The 23579-nt window shown below is 49.1% G+C and overlaps 5 non-coding genes across 5 annotated transcripts; 2 read left to right on the plus strand and 3 right to left on the minus strand.

Annotated features, from left to right (window-relative positions):
• The first annotated feature begins 2344 nt into the window (after positions 1-2344).
• Positions 2345-2416, plus strand: Trnag-ucc (transfer RNA glycine (anticodon UCC)). The gene has a single exon. It is a non-coding gene; the product is annotated as a tRNA-Gly (tRNA).
• Positions 2417-4825: 2409 nt separating this feature from the next.
• On the minus strand, positions 4826-4988 carry LOC144143636 (U1 spliceosomal RNA). The gene has a single exon (XR_013317144.1). It is a non-coding gene; the product is annotated as a U1 spliceosomal RNA (small nuclear RNA).
• Positions 4989-13891: 8903 nt separating this feature from the next.
• Trnag-ucc (transfer RNA glycine (anticodon UCC)) lies at positions 13892-13963 on the minus strand. The gene has a single exon. It is a non-coding gene; the product is annotated as a tRNA-Gly (tRNA).
• A 2853-nt stretch (positions 13964-16816) lies between these two features.
• On the minus strand, positions 16817-16912 carry Trnag-ucc (transfer RNA glycine (anticodon UCC)). Its single transcript has one exon. It is a non-coding gene; the product is annotated as a tRNA-Gly (tRNA).
• A 1035-nt stretch (positions 16913-17947) lies between these two features.
• Trnag-ucc (transfer RNA glycine (anticodon UCC)) lies at positions 17948-18019 on the plus strand. Its single transcript has one exon. It is a non-coding gene; the product is annotated as a tRNA-Gly (tRNA).
• Positions 18020-23579: the final 5560 nt, after the last annotated feature.

The raw sequence follows: 23579 nt of genomic DNA on the forward strand, positions 1-23579 counted from the left end.
GGGGGGGTGTATGAGGTCCAATGAATGCAGGTGTACGCCGCAGCACAGCGTGAACTACCGGACAGCAATGTCCACCCACCACCTACAGTCGCACTCAGTGCGGTAATAAAAAAACGTTTTCTAATCCAGTCCAACAACGCTCCTGGGTAGAGTAGTCTAAGCGACTTTAAAAGGGCTTCGTATACATTAGGAATGCGTAGAGTGTTTTGCATGCATTAGATACCGTGGTGGCTGTTTTTCTCATGGAGGCGAAAAACACGAAAATTTGATGCCATTGCACACTTTGAAGGCCGACAACCAGCGGAGAAGCTGTTTGTGAGTTATTGGTTATCCACAAACTCCCGCTCTATCCGCGCCGTCGGAGAGGCCTTTAGTGGGATTGTCACTAGGCTTAACTGTGTGACATACATTCCGGGAAAGCCATCTGGCAAACACTATAGGCCTACACGAATCTCCCTCAATCCGGCTTCACTTCTAAGCACAAATGCGTTGCTGGAAAGACATTTTAAGGGTGCTCGGGAGCTATTTTTTGTGAGGAACGTTGCGAATGCCTATGTAGTTTCGCGGTGACCAAATGGACTGATGGATCAAAAACCCTTGTAATGTAACATGGTAAGGTGATCAAAATGTGGCACAACGTATGCAGTGGAAGCTGACCAGAAACCCCGAACCGCGCTTCGTCTCGAGGTCAAAATCGTCGCCGCCTATGTCAGCATGGTATAAAAATGCGGCTAGCGACGCTTCGCAAGCGTTTTACTGCCGAAGTTGCTTTGATGTATGCCGTACGCGCGTGTCTAGATTATGTACATTCAATGTAACACGTCCCATTGAGGGTGATGGTTGTAGAAGAGCTACTCAAATCAACCACTCAACAACTCGCTCACGACACTCATTAATTATTCATACATTAAATTAATTCAACTCAGGACAACGCTGCTATGTCTATGCACTCGGGCGTGGCACTGCATCGATTCTAGTCTCACTTATCCCACAGAGAATCATTCAAATATTTGTTGACCTTGCGTTGTGCCTCTACTGTAAAAGCAGGATAATCGTAAGCAAGCACTTCACACTATGTTTTGCCACCTTTCGTTCTGCGTCTCGGAATTTCGTAACAGAAGTGCTGCAGCACGTGGGTAAAGCATATTATCGCCTCTGCTTTTCGCAGCTGCGTTTCTGCAACGCACGAATAAAGCAGCCCATTGTCTTCCCTTTGCGAGTAGAAGGCGTCCTCGTATCGTGCGCGGAATTTATACTGGCTACTACCTCGTGCTTCTGCACAGAAGTTGGCGGTCTCTGCTCCCGTTTTAGGTGTTGTATTTGTACACAGTTAGGAAATTTTATAACATTGCGCTATGTTGGTTGAAACATCGACTGACATTTCAGAACCCTTGATCACCTCAAACACTAACTTTTCTTTCGTCAAAGGCTGCGGAATTTTTATCACAACGCGCTAATTTAGTAAAACCTTCGACTGTCACTGTAGAACCATTGATCACCCAAAACATACTTCTCTTTCGTTAAAGTCACGGTGCAGCGGAAGGGGTACAGCAAATAAACGCGGGGCTTGAGAGCCTTTTTCATTCAAAGTGATTACGAAGGTGCGAAACGACCCCAACGTTGAAAGGTAAAGAACAGAGGTGTCGCTTATTATGGAAGGTTCCGATAAAATGGCTGTTTTGGATAAAACCCGGTTCTCAACAAGCAAGACACTTGCAATAGCACCACAACCACACAAAAATAATCCGCTTAGTGGTGTTACCGCAAGCCTTAAAGGTTGTGCCGCGGTAAAGCAATGCAACGTATGTACTAGCATACGGATGTATTTGTCACAACTTTGCGCATTTGACGAATAAGAAATATGTAGAACTTGACTGCTATGCAGGCATGCTTTGTGGCACGCTTCTTAGCCCGGGTGTACCTCTGGTGCTGAAGCCCACTATTTTAACCTGGTGGGGCAGTAACAGAACTGAGTTCACAAGGAGCCCCAGCCATGTGGGTGGTAATTTTCGGGGACCAGCTTACCTAGTAATTGGAAGCGTTGAGGGTAGGACCACTGGTTGTGTCACAACTTTCCTCGGTGCAACCTTCTACTTCAAGTTTTGTGCCTTCAAGGTTCCACCGCTTCATCTACTTTCGCCATCCCTTTTACTCAACTTCTGTGATGTCCCCCGTCTAAAGCCTCCCGCTTCCAAAAATTAGCCGTCTTGCACCGCTCGGCCGCATGGGTTTCGCCATCGCTTGTTCCACTGGTGCCGACCGCTAACCTAATTCACCAACTTCCTAGCGCATGGACATGCCGGAAAGTATACAAGATGAGTCCGGACAACTACTTGTACCGCCGGCGTCGGTGGTATAGTGGTTAGCATAGCTGCCTTCCAAGCAGTTGACCCGGGTTCGATTCCCGGCCGACGCACATGTTTTCTTTTTCCCCTCAGCTGAGTCGAGCACGCCTGCGCTTTCCACACCAGGAAACGAAATTTAGAACTCGAGCATTACCCGGTTGTCTACCACAAATTCTGTTCTGAGTTGCAAACTCATGGGTACGTAATTCTGTCGCTGCAGTCCCGTTCCTTCGCGGCGCCGCCATCGGAGCGTGCGACATTCCTCGCCTACTTGACGTGGCTATTCCCATGGCTTCTTTTTGTATGTGAAGCCAAAGGAACATTGATTCGTCCTCAATGTAAATTGAACCCTTTCAGTAAGCCTCCTAATTTCTGCCCCGTACGTGAGTACCGGTAAGATGCAGGTGTCGTACAGTTTCTTCTTCAGGGACAATGGTAGGCTGTCATGCATTATCTGCGAATGCCTGCCCAATACACACTACCCGTTTCTTATCCTTCTAATTATCTCGTCCTCACGGGTAGAATCCGAGGTCACAACTTGGCCTAAGTAGATATTATCGGTCACCACTTACACTGCCTCGCCACCTATCTCAAACCGCTCTGCTGTCCTGAGGTTATTAATAATTACTTTAGTTTTCTGCATCTCTATTTTGAGGCCCACGGTTCTACTTTGTTTGTCCAGTGCGGAAAGCATGCTTTGCAATTCGTCCACCGACTTACTTAGCAAGCCAACGTCATCAGCAAAATAAATAAATAAATAAACCATTTCTTTGGGGTCCTTCCATAATCCGAGAGTTCGATACCGTATAATTATTTCATTGGGCGCTGCTTACACTATCATGGAAGCATAGTATAGCATAGAAACCTCTGCGTCAGCTTATTTCCGGGTTTCTTTCCAACGCAGTAAAGGGGATTTCAAACAGAAACCGAAGCAGCCGCCAGGGACCAAGGACTCCTGGCTGATGGCCTAGGAGAGATGGGCGGGGTCTCCCATCCCTCGTACTCCCAACCCCTTACCGGGCAAAAGCGATGGCCGGTTTTGGGCGACTGCAACGTTTCTGTCTGAGACTGCGGAACTGTTAGCTGACTTCAGGGTTACGCACATTACACGACGGACACCCATTTCGAAGCGTTCATTAGTGACACAGATAATATCTGTTTCAATAAGGGCAAATCAGCAGGAGGCTTAAAATTTCTGCAACCAAACCATGAAGTAGGCCATTTCTCCCATTCTTCAGGGGAGGGGAGGGGTCACTAAGCCCGGAGGGTACGGTTAATTTGAACCCTAGATAATCCACCCCTAGTAACGTGGTAGCTGTGTAAGCACCGGAATGAAAATTGTCCCGGCGTTATGGCACCACAACGCAAACCCCGCGGGATTGAATTCTCAAGCAGTGTAACGTGATTTGCTGTTTCCAAGAAACCCTCATGGCTGACGGCGCACACAGCAACTCACAGCGACCAGAGTGAAAATGTGCACTGTAGAGTTTTAAGTGCGAATGCACTTCTTAAGCGACCCTGAATCACGCGTCCACCGCCGTCCGTCCGTCCGCACCACATACCCACCTAGGGCGATTGGCCAAGAAGAGTTCCTAATTTCTTTAGCACATACCCACTTAGGGCGATTGGCCAAGAAGAATTATTTCGCATCACCCGTGCATTCCCACTTCCCCATCGACGACTGCTGCTTCGCCAGGAGCGGAAATCGGGGCGGGTACTGCGGCGTCTACCTCGTCGGTCACGTCTACGCGAACCTCGTGTCGCACGCCGTGTCCACCTCGCCGGTCAGGGACGAGTCGCCGTACAGTGCCGTCTACACCGACGCGTACTCGGGCGACGGAATCGTGGTCGTCACCCTCTACCTCGCGCCAAACATCTCGCGCGACGACGTCGTCGAATACGTGGACGCGGCGATGAAGAGTGTGGCCAGGCGCGTAAAGCCCTCGGACCCGGTCGTGGTTGTTGGGGACTTTAACGTGGACGTGCGAAAGGGCGGCGAGTGGTTGATGGAATACATGCTCGCCAACCACTTCATGACGTGCCTACCACTAGAGGCTCCCACCACCATCAACGGCAGCTACATCGACCTGGCCTTTGCGAGGAACTGTCTGATACGCGCGGTCTTGCAACAACTCTTGACCGTACATTTCAGTGACCACAAGGCGGTCATAATGACCGTCAACTACAAGGACAACACCAAAAAGTGCTGAATAAAGAATACTGTCGTTTTACTTTACTTGCGTGTGTGTGTGATCTCCTCGAACATACACTTTAATTCACCAAGATTTCCAGAGAACGACTGTGAATCCCCACTTGATCACGCGGGGGTGTTAAATGCAACTAACGGGCGAATGCCAACACAGTTCAACATAACTCCCCCTCATAGCATCACCCGTGCATTCGCACTTCCCCATGCTCCCCTTCGGGGAAATGCGGGTGAATTTTTCTTTGTTTTGAACTCATTTTGGAATTTCATAGAAAAGGGGCCGGCGCGAACGCCTAGCCCCACTACCAAAAATTACATGCCCCATCTGCCCCGATTAGGGGAAGTGGCAAGCTTCAGCCGACCGCAGTGCAATGGACGACCTCCACTTGGGGCGCCGGCCATCGGGACCACCGGTCAGCCCGACACCAGGTAAGTATGCCTGAGAAGCGCGCTTAAAGAAGAACCCTCTTGCAACGTGCAATCATACAGCGTCGGTGGCGGGAGGCGAAGAAAGTAAAAATGCAACTAGACGAAACATGAACTGTGGACATAAACGCAAGTGAAAAGACCCTTTAGTGAGTCGCAAACAACTTTTAGTAGAAGTCTTGGAATGGCCCAGTCTTGTTTATGGCTGTTAGTGTCTTGGCAACGGTACTGGTCTGATGTTTATTAAATGCGAAGTCGGCAGTGCCAAAAGCGCATTGCTGTCATTCCGTTTGAGCACATTCAATGATAAAGATAAAAAATTGGCCGCGTATCTGCTCCTTTCGTTACAAATGTCGTCAAAAGACAATAGTCTTTGTAGACATTTGCCAAGGAAATGCCCCCCTTCGCATTCCCGCTCACCTCTCATGCTGTTGCTGTCCCGTCGCGCTCATCCCAAGGTAAACACACTAAAGGTTTGCTCAAGGCGATTTGAATTTACCGCGTTCCACTGCTACAGGCGGGGTTCCTCGATGCCAGCGCTGCAGTACGGTGGAGACGCGCGAGTATTGAGGCGGCCGACTTCAAGGTTCATAGAACCGCGTTGCCGTGCTCCACGTGCGTTCCAAGCAGAACGTGAAACCCAGCTAGTGGAACCTGTATTTGCTGTTGCCGCGTGATTTCTCATATGCCGCCAGGAGGTGGCGCGGGCAACAGCAGGCTGTAGGCGTTGTTCTGAAGCAGATGTAGAATATCATTTACTATCGAAAAACCGAGCATCCAGGAATTTTTCAATAAAGGAACACTGTAAATATCCCTTGTGTACTAATTTCCTGTCTTATATATGCGTAATATATTGTTCTTGTTCAACAAAGTTGACAAGTATGAACATATAAACTGGGTTTAGACGTTTACATTTGGCTGGGAGTATATAAGACTATTGCGCAGTAAGTATATTACTTTGGCAGGGTGGCTGAATCAAGGAGGTTTAAAAAATTGCAACTTTAAATGCAGAGCATTTCAGTAACTCACGATGTCACCCGCGTTGACGTCCGTAGTCCGCACCGTCGTTGTCCCTACTGTATAAAAAGAAGTACTATCCGGCGCCCGGTTTCGATTCCTCGACCCTGCGGGCGGAAGGCAATGTACATGGTGCTCTACCCACTGCGCCACAGAGCCGACTTTTTTTTGTGATACAATAAATTTATTTACACATAAATATACACGTTATGCCGAGTGTTACACATGGTTCAGGAGGAGCTCTGACAGCGGATGTGTCCGTTACATGTTTGAGTGGTAAGATGACAACAAGCGTAAATCTAGGAGAAGAAAAAAAAACACAAAGGCAAAGAGAAACCAAACAAAAAAGAAGGACAATGAGAACAGCAACACAGACTATACAAAAACAAGGGCTGAAGGAATTGTGAGTGTCCTTTTAGCTGGCGCTAATCTCTCTTGTACCTCAAAAGAGGGGCTGGTCAACGTAGATGCGCTGGCTCGTTAAACGGTCCAATCACATTTTTTTTTTATTTTATTAATGGCTTAGACGTGTCCCTGCCTGCGTCTTTCCTCTTTGTTTTGTAGCGCTTCAGCGCATGGCTGCCTCGGGCGAGCTTCCTTCGCAGTTCCAGGTCACAGTCAGATGTGCCCAATGCACTAACCGTCCATTGGACCTCCCGCAGAAAGTGTCGCCATGCGGGTTGTGGGTGGAGGGCGCACTCCACTGCATTTACCCTCGCTTTCCAGAGGGAGGGGAGTCCAATGGCTAGGACACAATCACGGAAAGCGGGGTGCTCTGTGTCCACGCACAGGAACTTGAGGCCCGTCCAAGTGACGTTCCACGCTGTTCTGAAGCACGATTGTATTTCGTGCCAGAAATACATCGCTGTGTTGCAGTCAAGGAATGCGTGTTCTGCGGTTTCAGGTTTGCCACACAGGAGGCATCCGGCGCCCCAGGGAAGAAAGAAGCCCCGCTCCTGCTGACGCGCCATGACTGGCAACACTGGCGCGTGGAAACGAAAAAAAAATCTTTTGTGCCGACTGGGATGGGCGATTGCCTGACTCTCTTGAGCACATCGCCTCCACCCTGAGGGACCGGAGGCTGACGGTACAGAGGTGGTGGCAATGTCTGCGCTACTAAGTCCCAGTATAACTTTCTTGGGTTCACAGTGAGCAGGTATTCCCAAGAAAAATACGTCTGCAGTGATGCCACCGCGTTCGCTATCTCCCCGTAGAACCCGGTGATGCGAGAGCCGTGATCGACAGACGCTGATGTGTCAAGCCACGGCAGCAAGTGAAAGGAGCCTAGGCATTGGATGGCCGCTTGAAGGAACGGGTCAACCTGGTCGCGGAAGAAAATGAAGCGCTGGACGGCGAGCTTGAGTTCTGCGTTTATCAGTCCAATGCCTCTCCGCTCCACGCTCCAGAAGAGATTCGTTCGGCGCATGGGCTCGTATTGTGACCGCCAAACAAACACCGCCCACGGCCGGTGTAGCCCCTGTATCGAGCCCTGTGTCGGCTTTGTGACCCGATGCGCCACAAAGCCGACACAGAATGGGACGCTACGAACGCGCCTTATATCGTTGACTCATTCAAATTACTGCTGACGAGCGCTCTCTCGTCAGCAGTTGCCCCAAGTGCAACAACATTAACGTAACGCAAACTACTTAACGTCGTGGGCCCCGAAATGCTCTGCATTTGATCGTGCCCCTCGCGAGGGGGATGTTTCACTGCGTCTTCTCTCGGTCGTGGGACCCGTGGCGCCATCTGGCGGAGGCGCGGCACGACTCGTAGCACTTTGAAAAGATGCGGCGCCAGCCAGCTGTGTGTGTGCGTGCCGCACTTGTACAAATGGCGAGTGCATTGGCTGTCCACAGAGCAAAGCATTCGTGCAAGTAAGCCGTTGCAGTCAGTCAGTCAGTCAGTCAGTTAGTTAGTTAGTTAGCTAACAACTCCGCAAGCATTTGCGTTTTTTTTACCCGACACTCAGTCACTGCCAAACGCGATTGTTTTGGAAACACCAGTCGTCAAATTTTGGGACTGTACTTCTTGATTTATGTTCGCTCGTCTCGGTGTTCTTTTCGGCGGCGGTCTCGGGGTCTCGGGTGTGCATCCGTATGCGGCTCGGCGCACCCTCATCAGTATACAGCTAGCGGCATGCATGTTGTTCACATCCATTTATAGCCCCATCCGCGTTGCGGATTCCTTTCCCGAATACGTCTGGACGTGCTGCATACATTCGCGTCGCCTCGTTTCGGCGTGTCAAACGCACCTGCGCGCGTTCGCTTCTCAAGTTTTTTCTATCTAAAATAAACCGGGTCGCGGGTTTCCAAACGCTTCGCTGCACAGTGCACCCACGGGACATATGATGGCACTGCGCGCGCCATTCTTTTGAGCGCCTGCTAACACAAACCCACCGTTCTGGCTCTGTAACCTTGACATAGCGCACTGAGTATTGGCGCTGACGAGCCCCAGCAGGTCTATCTCTTCGTGTGTGCTTTTGTTTACACCATTCACCATTTGCCTCATTGTGCACGGACTGAGGCCACATCGCGAATATCAGAACGATGCCGAGCGCTGTCGCAAACGCGAAGACTGCTTCTTACAAGAGTTGTGCGTGACCACTTTTTAACCTCCTTGGGCTGAATCGAGTTACAGACAGACAGACAGACAGACAGACAGACAGACAGACATGCAGACAGGCCAAATTTCTGGGTTAAAGTAGCCCAAGAAAGGTTATCGTCCTTAATAAACGTTTATTATAGAGCGAAGGGGTAACGGAAGGGGGTGTAGTCAGCCTCCTATGTCCAGGAGGCCGCGAGAAGACGCCGCCGTCACCGCCCGGTCGACCAGTATAGCTTGATATGCAGGGTCGGAACTTGTCAGCAGCCGCTCCCACTACACAAAATAAAGAATGCCCAAGCACGATGTCAAATATATGGTTCGAAGGTTATCCAATTGAAGGTGTTTTTTGGGTTTTGGAATAGAAATGACCGATGCAGTTTTCCATTCGGGAGGCAAACTGCCCTCGCTAAGGCAAATGTTGAAGAAATATGTGATGGCGGGGATAAAATTGTCATCCAGATTACGAAGCGCACAGTGTGTGATGCTATCAGGACCAGGGGAAGGGAGCGTCTGAAGCTGGCTCAGTGCGTGTCGTACATCTGTCAATACAGGTGTCTGGGACAGAATTCGAGCTACCGATGTAGTGGGGAATTGAGATTTGGGAGGGGGCTGAAGATGGGTGTCCCGCCACGTGTCTTAGAGATAATCTGGATGTTGGCGGTGTTGATAGAGTTGTTGCCGATGAGCGGTCTTGTTGTTGATAAGATGAAGCTGATGGCGCAGGAGTTGCCGCGTGCGAGACACGTCCAAAATGTCCATCATGCGATCGCAGGTTTCTCCATTTTTCCTTGCGAATTCCGTGGCGTGCGATTCTATAGCCCGACCCACTTTGGCGATACGAAGGGCAGACCTTTCGGTGGTTGCGGTTACGTTTCCATCTCCACACAAGACTTTCTTTGGCCTTTCATATATGGAAGAGCCGATAATCTATCGTCTCCAATGGTGCATCGTCACGAGGCCTTCTAGTGCACGTCTGAACATCCGGTTGAACAGTGAAAAATTCACTCGGAGAGATTTCCAATGCTGGTGGGGTCCTGGGAATCCCTGTTTGACGGAAAGCATCCCATTTAGTAATAGTAAGGGGGAGAGGTCGTAAAGGTCGATGTCGAAATGGGAGTGCAATACTAACAATGTAGTGAATACTTCCTAAATTACTCTGCGTGTTTACCAACGAGGATAGGGGGAGACGGTTTGTCAAGGTGAGGCCTGGAGGGGTGTCTGCAGTGACGTTATCGCCTTGTCAAGTAGGAATGTCGGGATCGATAAGAGGTGAGGAGATACAATTTTGAATCCGATACGATAAGTCGCAACCTTTAAGCGCTGGACACATGTACGACTGCTGCACGCGATTCGCATGCGACTGATCGTTACGATTGATCGTTAGGACCTGTTTTGGCGTCGATCGCTGGTCGGAGGAGGCTCACGACGTGCGTCTGGCAAGCCAGATGCAGTCGTGCCATCGTTGCAATCGTCGTGAGGCCACAGCCAATGAGAGCCCGCTGAGCCCCAACCCCCCGCAACCGGCGTGCGTTGCTCTGGTCGGCTCGGGTGTTGGAAACTTTAGGCTTAGCATCCTGGCGGATATTTGATCGCCGCTATCTGTGTAACTGCGAATGACAATCTGTAACACAACTTTTCACCACACTATCATCCCTTTTCTCGCATAAGCTACTTCTTTTTAGCGATCAGATTGATTCAGAAGAGCAGCGACAAGCGCGGTTGCTACCGTGGAGAGAGAGAGAGAGAAAATGACTTTATTGAAGGTTCCTGCGGAGGGTAGGGACCTCGGCCACGCAGGGCCTGCCCTTCCTAGACGAGTATTAGGTCGTCCCCGAAGCAGTGCCTCGCGGGCGTCGGCGCGGTCGGTGCGTGGTGGGTGTTCGGGTGTTGACCCGCCGACCCCCCGACGACGCTTCCCTGCGCTTCTGCCCTGCGAGAGCAGCCTCGAGCCGCTGGATAGTTCGTAGTTGCACCTCGTGCTCACCCGAGTTCATGCCATACGTAGTCCTCGGGCAGGCGCGTTGCACCGTCTGCCTCCAGCGAGTGTCGTTCACATCCCCACAGCAAGTGGGCTAGCGTTGCGTTCGTTCTCGCGCACACACTGCACAGCACACTTTCGTAGACCTCTGGACACACGTGGCGTGCCAGCACCGGGGTGATCACCGAGTTCGTTTGTAGTTGTCTGTATAGCACGGCTTCCGCTCTGGTGAGCTTGGGGTGGGGGGGCGGCTTGAGTCGCCTGCCGAGCCTGTACCACTGTAGTATTTCCCCGTACGACGCGAGGGGTTCTTGTTCGGTTTCTGGGTGCCCGTCCGCCGGGGAGGAGCGGGGGGGCGCCTCGCGGTTGGAAAGTTCTCGCGCGGCGGCGTCCGCTGTCTCGTTGCGGTTGGGGTGCCTGCTGGCTTCGACGCTCGTGTGCGCCGGAAACCAGGGGATGTGGGTGACCGGCGTCGCCAGCTCGCCGGACGTTGCACGACACTGCACTGTACTCACTGCCCTATCGCACACTGTGTTCTTAGCGTAGTTCGCGATGGCCGAACGCGAGTCACTAAGCACTGTGGTACACCGCGGGTGTGTTAGCGCGAGCGCGATCGCCACCTCCTCTGCCTGTAAGGCGGTCGTAGCACGGACACTGCACGCACTGTACACATCACCAGTTGTAGCCTTCACCGCCACGGCCACGTAGGTGTTCGGGCGGTCTGGGTATCTCGCTACCGTGGTCTGCGCCGGTTCGAGCCGCTGAGTGTGCCGAGCTGGCAGGCGCGACCGGCGTGTGCGCGGACTGTTTCCGAAGGCAGAAAACGCTTCGCGATTGCCTGCTTTATCCATTTCTTGCGAACAAACGCGCGTAATCTACAAATTCAGCTCAGCGATCGTCGTAGCTGAACATCTGCGTAGCGCTGTTTCGATGCTTCCGCGCAGGTATTGCCATCTCTCGACCGGTCGGCGCACCGCCCGCCGCGCGCCGCGGCGGCCGGTCAGCGTAGGCTTGCATCGCGGCAGATATCTGATCGCCGCTTTTAAAATAAGCCCTGATAACAATCCCTAGTACAATTTTTCACCACACTAACACCTATTTTCTCGCATGTGGAACTTCATTTTAATGATCAGATTGATTCATAAGAGCAGCGACAAGCGGTTGCTACCGTGGTCTGCGCCGGTTCGAGCCGCTGAGTGTGCCGAGCTGGCAGGCGCGGCCGGCGTGTGCGCGGACTGTTTCCGATGCAGAAAACGCTTCACGATTGCCTGCTTTATCCATTTCTTGCGTACAAACGCGCGGAATCTACAAATTCAGCTCAGCGATCGTCTTAATTGACCATGGAGCAAAAACAGCGGGCGGAGCGGCGCCGACGACGCATCGCACACGCGCATCGGGCCATGTGTCTCAAATTCACGCGTACGACTAGTCGTGGTGACAGTCGTAACAATCAGTCGCATGCGAATCGCGTGTACCAATCGTACATGTGTCTAGCGCTTTAGAGTCATGCTGATGTACCCCCAGACTGGGTGGGGGGGCGTTGAAGTCTCCCACGATGAATAGGGGGTGTTTACCAGCCTTCGGGACAGCCATGCGGAACAGGGAGCCAAATGGGTGATGGTTCTGTTGTGGGCGGTTCTACATATCGAGAAGACATAGCTTAGGAGGCGATGAGTTTTTTTTCGAAGGATCTCAAAGAGATTGCACTCGATGTCGATTCCAGCAAATGTGGTGAAATCTGCTAGAAAATGGCGAATAACTAAAATGCCTGTATTAGGTTTTTCAAGTGAAGGAATATTATAAGCGTTATATCAAGCCAAATGGATTCTTTCGTGCGTTTCCTGGAGCGCAGTAATGTCACGTCTGGCCTGGCATGCGGGAATGTATTGCCGGAGCTGAGCCTGTTTATGGCAATAACCTCGACTATTCCACTGCCAGACGACAAGTTCGCGCTGGTTAGAAGGCCCCGTCATCTTCAGGAACTGAGGGTGCTGCGAATTGAGGATTAGTGTTGTTAACTGCAGTGATTTCACTATTAATCTGCTGTACTTGAGTTTGGAATAGTTCAAACTCAGCATACTTTGACTATATTTCCAGCACAAGCGCACAGTCCCTATGCATTATCCCGCTCCCCCGAAACGTGCGCCGTATACGCACCACACTGCTCGCCGTTCACAACGCGCTAAAGCTCTACACAGGTCACTGAGCTCTAGGAAAAATGTGCTCGAATGTCGAGTCCACTGCCTACCCGTCTGACCTCCTTTATGCCCTCGCAGCCGTTGCTTTGGACGGCCAAGTTACTACAGCAGCCGCAATTTCTGCCACCTATCCGAGGAGAAAAGGCTGCCATCACGCCGGCAATGACCCACTCCCTTAAACGCGCTAACGTGAATGACTCGAAAATCGCCATCCGCAACTTCAGTGCTGGTAGAATCTTGCCCTTGCCATCCAACACGCCCAACCCCCAACGCATGCCACAACTATTCTCTGGTCACCCGCACTTGCTTTCCTTCCCGCAAATGAGGCAGACTATACCGGCGTCCGTGAACTTTCCTGCCGAGCTCTGGCCACTCGGCAGCCACAATCGTCGGGGCCACCTGCTTCCTCCTTCCCTTTCATGGCATTACATCCCACTACCGTCTCGAACAACTATTCTACTCCCCTGCCCATCACTCTACTTCGTGGCACTGTGAGGTCTTGTGGCACCATCTTCAGGCACGCACATTCCCCAACCCAACCTTTATGCACCTCATCCACCCTTCCCTCTACTCTCCCTCCTGCCTCTTCTGCCCTGGAAGAGGTGATCTGAACCTCATAATGTAGGGATGCCCCACACGCCCCCCCCCCCCCCCCCCCCCCCACCAAATTCCTTCAAATAACTATATTTGAGCAGTGGGAGGCTGCCGTGCGCAGCTCAACGCCTACTATCCAGGACAAAGTCTTGGAACGGGCGGAGAAGGCGGCAACGGCATACGATGTATAGGCTATTTCCACTTCTCTCTCACTGATTTTTGTCTAAATGACAGCAAAAATGTTCTGACCACCACCACTGTTCCTGATAAGTAACTATGCAAAATGTAGGTTCATAGGGTGATGAAACTATCAGTCGTAAGTTCACAACTGCCACCGCAGAGACGTCCGCTCTATAACTTATATTATCCTGAATCGTAACGCAATTCTACTATATCCTTTCGAGGGATTGGCCGCATGTCGCACCTTAAGTTGAGTGCTGAAAGTATTTCGGTCGCCGCAGTATAGGTGGGAAGTCAACATATAGAAACAGAAGCTGCGAGGCTTTATAATAAAAAAAATGCTTGCGTCGGCCGGGAATCGAACCCGGGGCAACTGCTTGGAAGGCAGCTATGCTAACCACTATACCACCGACGCCGACGGAATAGAGCCCCTCCGCGTCGGTCCTTGTAGGGGATATATTGAGCGCAGAATCTTGTTTTTTGGTGGAGGCCGAGAACGGAGGAAAATAGGCCACTACCCCAAGCCCGGTTTCGGCGGCGCCAAAATCAAAACGCCACCTCACTCAAACTCACAACTGGCCTGTGAAGTAATACACGCCCCATTTTATACATAAGAAGAGGAAAACTATTCATGATGTCATATTTATCATCTAAAAGAGAATTTTTAAAAGGTTCAGGGTGTAATTTTAAGAAATCCCACTTGTTCTTTTAGCGGCATCTGTAAGGGCGAGATGCTTAAATCTGCACTCGTCCAAATTTATAGGGAACATTGTCACCAAAAAATTAATTCGGGTATCGAAAGAGCAAGCATGTTTTGAAAAATCCGAAAATCACCCAATTTACTCCCAAATCCGGATTTGCCACATAAGGTTTCATTCGGCGAAACCGTGAAACTGTTATTAAGATATCTCTGCGGATTATATACATCGGGAAAACCAGTTCTATATTACATAGGGTGCACGCAAGGTAATTAAAAAATTGTGAGGCACAATGTTTCCGTTTTGCTCCCTTATGGGCGTAATTGAAAGAAACGACGCAGCCTTTGTGAGCCCCTACGGTATGCTAGAAATGCACTCCAAAGATTTCAAATCTGTGTCTATCGGTTTCGGCTAAGCGTTGGGAAGTATGTCATTTTCAGTCAGTCACTCAGTCAGTCAGTCCGTCAGTCCGTCAGTCAGTCAGTCAGTCAGTCAGTCAGTCAGTCAGTCAGTCAGTCAGTCAGTCAGTCAGTTATCAGGCGCTCCTGTTTTACAGAGATAGAATGCGCTCCCGCCTTTACGTCACATCCCAAGAAATACCGTTGCCAGATAAAGCCAGAAACCAAAGGCGATCTGCGACAAGAGCTGCCCTGAGACAGCTGTGATCTGAGAAGGCTAGATATTGTCGCGAACCGACGCCAAACAGACACGAACCTCGCTCTAGAGTTTCGCTAGTGAGGCTTCCACAGGAATGCACACTTAGTTCTTTCCCACTGTCTCTCCCAAAAATACACTTCGCACTATGCAACCTGTTGCCCCTCTTCTGGGGCGGTATTCTCGTAACTGTCCCTTTTGAAAACGTCCCTTCTGCGTCCCTTTCATCGTGACGTACTTCCGGTTAAGCAGTGGGCGTTGGCAGTAAGTTTGCCGCGCTTGTGCTACGTCACTTCCGGTTGTTTGCTTTTAGCCAATCAGGGCTCGCCAAAAGGGACACTTTTGAAAGGGACGCAAAAGGGACAAAACTCGAGAATACCGCCCCTGATCTCTCCGAGCCTAACCATACTTTTAGCTACGTGGGGGATTTCTGGGAGCGAGAGTTTATTTTGTGGCGAGCTGCGCTAGTGATCTGCTTGCAAGTTGGTGGGTCGTATTGGCGAAGGCTGTGCCCGTATTTCACATTCACGATAGATGAGTAAGCCTAATGCTATAAATTTTCCCTAGAAATGCGGTGGATGATAAGGCTGCTGTGTTTCTCTAATTGCACCAGTTTCAAACTCGAATTACGTTTCGTCTTTATAACACATTTTGAAACAAACTGAATGTGATTTACACGTCATCTTTGGACCAACGTCAAATTTTTGTGGACTGCTTTCCTTACTTGCATGCTTTTGCAAATATACGTGTTTTCGCGCGTTCTACCGCTGTCGGTGCGGGGCATTTAGAACTTTTGAAGTTAATTTTAAACACCTTCTTACGTGTTCCCTCTTTTCTGCACATGCTTTAAATGCTGAGAAATCCTGCATAGCTCCAATGGGGTCGTTGCGGGATTATTTCCGTCACGTGTCGCAGCCATTTCTCGCATTAGATTATTTGGTTTCATTTGCAGCCGTGGATAGATTTGAGTGAAAGAATGATGGGGGAAATACGCAACGAGACTAACGAAATTAGCCCTGCTGAACGTTGGTATTGCTACTTCTGCTTGTGGTGGGAAATAACGTGATGTCCTAATTTGAAATAAAAAAAAATAAAATGAAGGTGTAACCAAAATTATTATACGTGTGCGAACATTGCGTCGCGTTACCCTTCTCTTGCACACACACAGAGAGATATATATGTAAAGAAGACTATATTTAGAGGTCCGATAATTTCTTAGAGCGCAGGCCACGGCCTGTATACGATCAGGCTGACCTCTCTGTGCCTACCTTTCATTCATCGAAATTACCCTCTCTTTCTTCCGTGCGTCACCTACACGTAATACATCATGCAGAAGTCATTGCGCCGGGTTCTGCAGGCGGGAGCACCACTTTTACAGTACACCTTATCAGCTGACTTCTTACCCGCTTATCAGGTCTCGTTGTCAGCTGTATTGAAGCTGTGCGTGTGGACTCCTGTCGTTCTTGTTTGCGGACATTATCTACTTTGTTTTGAAGCCCATCCCCTTGAGTGCAGAAAAATATTTCAATTTTTCCAGCATAGCAAGCAGGCGATTGTTTTGTCAAATCGTTACATGGCCGCTGGGTTGTTGCGGACGCAGCTGCCGTATTTTCGGTTTCTATCCCTTACGTGTTCGTGAAAAAATAGTGATGTGCCGCTGTTGTTTCCTTGGTAACGAAAGACGTATTCGTAAGCTGGCTGCTGCAACATTGACAGTTGTGTCGCATAGCTGCCAGATCTATACCACCCATTAACGGTAATAAACCACAATGATTTTGCAAAGGTATTTGCGGATATCTTGCATTTGGAGTTGGTTGCTGATAGGATGGCGGGCACTGCAGTATAGATGGAATGTTCACGGTACGGGGTGAAGTATGGTTGATTTATTATAGAAAGTGAAGGTATAAAAAAAAACTTGCGTCGGCCGGGAATCGAACCCGGGTCAACTGCTTGGAAGGCAGCTATGCTAACCACACCGTTTTTAGATTGGCTAACCACTATACCACCGACGCCGGCGGAGTGGCGCTGCCACCGTGATGCGTCTTGAAACGGATGTTTATAGCGAGGCATCGTTTTTAGGCGGAGGTTAAAACGAGACGAGAAAATGGGTCATTGAAGTAACGCCGGGCTCCGTGGCTCCAAAACCAAACCACTGTTCGCACAAATTGACAGCGTGTAAATCAATAGACGCCCTATTTTGCCCTTAGAGGGAAGAAAATCATCGATGCATGACTTTGTTTCCATTAAGCAAAATATCATTCAGGAAAAATATTGAGTAAAAAAATGGTGGGCAGGCAATGGACGGTCGTGAAGTGCATGTAGGAAGACTCCACCAAAGGAGATACGTGCACCCTTTGCCAACAATTGGAAAAGTAATAATAAATAAATAAATAAATAAATAAATAAATAAATAAATAAATAAATAAATAAATCAATAAATACGTATTTTCCTCGTTTTCTTCTATTGCAATGTAAGTGACGCTGCTGTTAAGCCTAATCATTCTGATTTTCCTTTCTCCTCACAACAGACCTCGAAATGGAAGATTTCCATGCGTAATGCTGCGTAAGTTGCTTACGAACACACGCAGTCTGATTTCCGGGTACAATGTTTTCATTAGGCTGTAATAAGATTAACCCAACGATTGGCGCCCGATTTTGTAAAACACAACCGTACAACAAGGCTGCTACAGGCGCGCAAAGCGAGGACATCAAATTCGGGCGGAACAGTATGCGCAGCGAGCGTCATGACGGAGACACAAAGGGACGCGGTATATACAATGAGATTCCCTGTCTGCGCGCACAGAAACGCCTATTAGTCTACAATTCCAAGGGTGATTGCCGTGGTGATCGCCGAACTTACCCTCCGGGGTTAAGATAATAGAAAACGCTGGCAAGTGCAGGGCAGCCCAAGGGAATGACCAAAAGAAAAGCGGTAAGGGAAGTTGGAGGCCTTCGTACCTTTGAGGTGTGAAACATAACCAGGCCATCCTTTCCCAAACGGAGACAGCCGCCTGCAGCGAGAGCCAGTCGAACCGCAGTTCCTGTCGGCGTCGGTGGTATAGTGGTTAGCATAGCTGCCTTCCAAGCAGTTGACCCGGGTTCGATTCCCGGCCGACGCACGTGTTTTTTGTTTCATTGGTTCTACTTTTTGTTGGTGAATATATGATGATAAGGTTCGAGGGAGTGTTTGTGTTCGATAGACTGGCGGTTATATTATCGTTTTTTTTTTTTTTGCATTTTAGAGCCTACCAGTGAAACCCAGCCGATGAAGAGTTCTTCTGCAGCTTGTACGCAACATTCGAAGTGATGTCATCTGGCAATGCGAGGAACAGAAGATGATCACCGATAAGTGTCTGCCAGTAACGATGGCTTTTGACGACCACCGAGTACGCAGCAAACCGATGCCAGAGAAAATTTCGGCTCCCGGTGGAACAGCAGTGGTCAATGCTTCCTTACCTTTACTTGTTCCCGTCTGCGTTTTTCAATAAATCATTCACACTTTACGGTAGGGTTGAGGATGAGGGCCAGTTGGTTGGGCATAACCGTGACTGCCCCACCAAAAGGAAAGACTGGAAGAGCTCAGAACACGGCTAAGGGGCTACTTGGGGCTTAGGGTTAATCTGAGCAAGGTGCAACAAAAATGTGAAAATGGTGAATATTTTTGTTATTTCACTCGATACCTTAAAACGTCGATGCAAGAACGTTATTCTGGGTACAAGGTACGTGCCACATAAATATGGACGTATTAATACGACTGTGCAAAGGTTTATTTAAAAAATAAATAAAAATGCACCAAATGACTCATTTTACCCAACCTGCGGGGCAGAACGAGACGCGACGTGGGGAAGAACGAGACAGTGTGAAAAAATTTGAGTCCTTCAGTTCTTGCAGTACAAGCACTTGAAATTCACTTTGTGAGTCTCCACGCAGTCGTCATGAGCCCAGTCATTGCATTCCAAGCACAGAATCCAGACTGAACCCGGGCTGTGCTGTTTCAAAAGGTCTTCTCATTCCAGGGTGTCACTGGATTCCCTTATTGTTGGGTTCTTTATAGGTCTTACCAGGCTGGCGGGGTGCCTATGGTCTTCTGAACACACCCTGCATAGATACCTGCGGCTCTAGCGTGGCCGGTTCAGTCAGCCACTCCTTGCGGATATTGCTTCTCTTTGGGTTAGGGCACAGCCATAACATGTGCTCTTGATTGATCAGCACGTAGCATACCTCGTCCATTGTTTGAAAGTGTTTATGCCGCCTTTGAACATGTATACTTCGTCGGGGATGAGTAGTGCTTGCCTTTGGGTCAGCCGAATGGTGGTTTCCTGCTCCCTGGGTAATTTTTTGTGTGGAGGAGTAGATTCACGTCTGCTGCCTGCGTATTCTTTCAGTTGCACTTTTGGCGCCATCACGGTCTTCTGTGTTTTTCCACCGTTGGAAGGTGCCCAGAAAAGCGCTTCACGGCGAGCAGGTTTGCTCTTTTGTTATCTGTTATCTGCCAAACCTGTGTTTCCCTGTACCCAGTGTGCCCTTATCGTGATTTTAAGGAGCTTAAGTTCTTTCAAAGCCGGTTTGAGAATAACGCTTTCTGTCAAAAGGGCGCAGACTTCCTTGCCCTCAGAGTGCATGTTAGTAAGAGTATGCTGTGTTTCGGCCATCCTGACCAAATCATTAACAGATCAACAGCAAGCCGGGGTAACTTGAGCGCTGTAAGGAGCGCGGGATCACGGTCTCTTCAGCTGAAGAAGTTGAATTCATGCCCAACCCTCCGAACTTTGTAAATAAAGGCTCATTACCACTAATACTATATCTGCCACTAATGTCATTCTACATTTCCATCCTATGCACGTCTAGCAGCTCAAGTGTACAGTGTGGGACGATTCACTGAAGGCCCTTTTGCTGCCTCTTCTGCAGCTTTGACGTCTCATAGTAATTGGGGGAAGCACACGTATCTCGTTCTGCGAAAATTCCAGAACGGAAAGCTGATCCTCAACAAGAGTCGGACAGCGAAGGAGCCGAGATACGGCCGCAAACGGACCGCAGAGATGCTCAGCTCGCCAGAAAGCTTTGATTGCGACGCTTTTCTCGTGGCCAGAATGGAGCTATTTCTAACTCTCCCGTCCCCAATTAAACTCCGCCCCGTACTTCGTAATAAAGTCGACTTCTAAAGGTCTACTAAAGGAACAAGGTGGCGCACTGTGTTAGCTTGGAGATTTGGACTAGCTTACAGAGCATGATCGCATCTGCAGCGCAAAAAAAAAGAGCCCCAGCCTCTCTTTCATCCGCTGAAATAACCTTACAGTGCCACTTCGCAGACCGAGGAATGTCAAGAAAGAGTACGTGATTTCAATGTGACCATATGAGCTATGCGGCTTATAAGACGCGTTTATTGTGGATAGCAATGCAGGAAAAAATAATGCAGAGCTCAACCGTCAAGCCATAAAGCAGATGTCAACTCGTAGCCATAACTTTTGCTCCATTTTATCTCCCCCCCACCCCAAACAATATATTATCCATGACACTGCTTGGTTGGTGTCTTCAATAAAAAACCAAGCCAGTTCGGATGGGCTAGATTCACTTTTTTCCAAGCCCATATTCCGCTAGACCAAGCTCGCCACGTGCGCGGATGTTTCCTATAGTATCAAGCCTTCCGCTGAGCCATATCAATGGCGTCCCTTCTCAACCATTCCCAGCCAAAATTGATTAACAAGACTCTTGCCGATGCCCCTATCAGCCCTCACATCTTTTCGAAACGGATTCACCAGGGGAAGCCCCCATCCCCACGTGGAATCTATCGTGGACCTAAACCCTTTAATCCGGCAATGTGCTGCATTCGCAGACCATAGCTATATTCTCGAAAGGGCACAACCCCATGGTTCTTCGCCAAATAATCCCCCGCACTATGCCCCCTATTCCTCACCGCGGTCGGCACTTTTTTCCTTTTTTTCCTTTTTTGGCACGAGTAGTGTGAGACGGCGTGCACAGCCAGCTCGATACCTCAAACTCGACCATTAGTTCCTCCATTCGAAGCTGCACACATGTCCCTTGAAGAGATTCAGGAAATGTTTGCTGGGCTGCGATTCCTCAGCGTTCGAGAAATATAGGTTATTGTTCTTCCTATACGCAGAGAACAATATTATAAAAGTGCCAATCGCAGAAATGTGTATTGCCTGCCATGTTGTGCAGCCACACAGAGGTTCGCGGTCTCGATTCCGTACTCAAAGGCTGTAATTGTAAACAGTGGAGAAATTCCCCCATCGCCATAAAGCACATTCCTTTACCTGGACTGAGGCGAACTCAACCCACCGAGTGACGGCTCAACCGCCGCCGTTTGCTCTATTAAACGTTTATTCTCTCTGTTTTTTTTTTTTTTTTTTTGAGCGACGCGGAACATCTGGACTCCCTGCTGCAATTAAACTTGGTGATCAACTGTTCCCTCCGTTGAATCAATCGCCAGGAGCGAAAACGCCCAAAACTCTCACCCGAAAGGCAGACACATGTTATAGACTATGCGAACTTCTGATGAAAGATCTTGTCCTTATTGAAAGAGCAAAGGATAAACTTGCAGCGTATAGACTTAAACCTGTGCATGCAAGCCTGAAGCGGTAAAATCACACAGGGCTGCTATTGGATTAGGTTCGTTGCTTGAGAACGCGCCGTAAAATCTATGGATGTGTTAAAAGGATGCTGCTTATGTAGTAACGTGCTAGTCGGATACACTGTAAAATAATTTACACCCTCAAGAAGCATTTGTACTTTTTATAACTTACCCACTACAGGATGCAAAAAACAAAATAAAACACCAATCAACGGTTGTTTTGTCGAATATAATAGCCTTATACACCAGCGGAAACACTATAACACACCCTTTTAGAGGGTGTCTCATCGTTGGTTACACCTTTGAATGAGATGTGTAAGGGTGTTATTGATAGACCGAAAAGGTGTAAATCATTTTACATTGGAGGCACTATCACAAAGTGTAATCGTGGTGGTCTAAATTATTCCGAAACCCAGCCCTACAGCACACCAAGTGCACTTAAGTTGGTGTCTTAAAACCGGTATGGCAGAATAAACCTGGCACTAAATATCCTTGCAGCCACGCGGGTTCAACCAGGCGCAGTTGGTCCTAAAATCGCTTGGAATGCCACACCTCCGCTGGGGGCAATCTTCCATTTTAATTTTAGTCTCATCTTGGTTGCGGCCCCCATTTTACTCTTCTCATTCCTTCCCACTTAGATTCTGACTTCTGTGGTTCCACCCTTGTTCTGTCATCCCGCTTTCCCAACATCATTGACTCCCGAGGCACCACTGGTCTTTCGGCAGCGTTCGTTGGGAGCGCGGCGACCGCTGACACATTTCTCCAGCTTCCATCTCGGCGCCCTCCCCTTCACAGATAGGCACGCCGAAAATACCCCTTACAAGGCGAGTCCTGGTAAGCACCGCGTTCGTCGGCGTCGGTGTGGGCAATAAAGAAAAAAAAAGTTGGTGGTATAGTGGTTAGCATAGCTGCCTTCCAAGCAGTTGACCCGGGTTCGATTCCCGGCCGACGAATGCTTTTTTTTCTTTTCGGTGGTTGGTTTTATTCTGTGACGGGATGTAGAAAATGCGCGCCAGGATTTCGCTTCAATTTCCTCTTGTTCATGTGGAGTTCGCGCAACTTGCTTGAGACCATGCCACAGAATTCCGTGTGCTCTGAGAGAGCCAAAACGACAAAAGAAGAAAAAAAGGACATAAGATGCACGGTGTCGGTTTCGCGTGAATAGAGAACAATGAATCAGTACCAACTTCCCCAACTGACAGGTATTCTTCATGCCACACAATGTAGCACAATTCATAACGCACTGGTATCGAGTCTTAGAAGCTTGCCGACGTATGATGTGAATAAAGTCAGGCGCACGCTTTCTCAGTTGGTAAACGTGTTGCTGGCTGCCACACGGATATATGCTGGCACGCGTTCACAGCTGCAATTCACTGTGATGTGTTCGAAAAAACTCGCGCTGTTTTTGTCCTTGTATAACGGGGATGAGTATTTGCGCCTCTTTCGACCTACATGCCATATGGTTTTGGGCGAAAAAATGGCCATATCGTTTTCTAAAAGCTTCAGCATCATTGTGCACAGTAGGATGAATTTGCCCTGTTTTCAAGAGAAGCTTTGTGTGTATCTCTCATGGCGTATGTCGCGTCGAAGACACACTGCAGGACAGACAACGTTCTCTCACGATGATGATCGAGGATAAAGCGAGTGAAAAACGCGCATCCCATGGTCGTAATCGCAACTGCTTCCCTCGCGATATGAAGCTGACGTCTATCCGATTGCGGCATTACCAGACACTCGAAGCACTTTTGAATGTGAGAGTGGTGCGTGGACGTGCAAAATAACAGAGAGCAGTCATGCACTCCTGTATGTAACAACGACACTGGATGAATACGAACACTTCTTCGAGCGACATCAACTTGCGAAGGGTCAGTTCACTGCGACCAAAGTCTAAACTGCGTGCGAGTTAGTCAAACCTGAACTAGTCCAAGTCAATCGTCTGGGAATGAAAGTACACACTCATATGCCAACAAAGGAATCCCTCCCGAAAAAACTTTGCATTCAACTATCGTTCTTGTTAAAAAGAGGGGAGCATGCTTTTTGTGCTATATACACACTAAACATGTTCTTCAGTCAATATTAAATCTGCC

Source organism: Haemaphysalis longicornis, unplaced genomic scaffold, assembly GCF_048455015.1.
Source record: "Haemaphysalis longicornis isolate Haplotype H1 unplaced genomic scaffold, Haemaphysalis longicornis Haplotype H1 scaffold_6, whole genome shotgun sequence".
NCBI classification, from domain to species: domain Eukaryota; kingdom Metazoa; phylum Arthropoda; class Arachnida; order Ixodida; family Ixodidae; genus Haemaphysalis; species Haemaphysalis longicornis.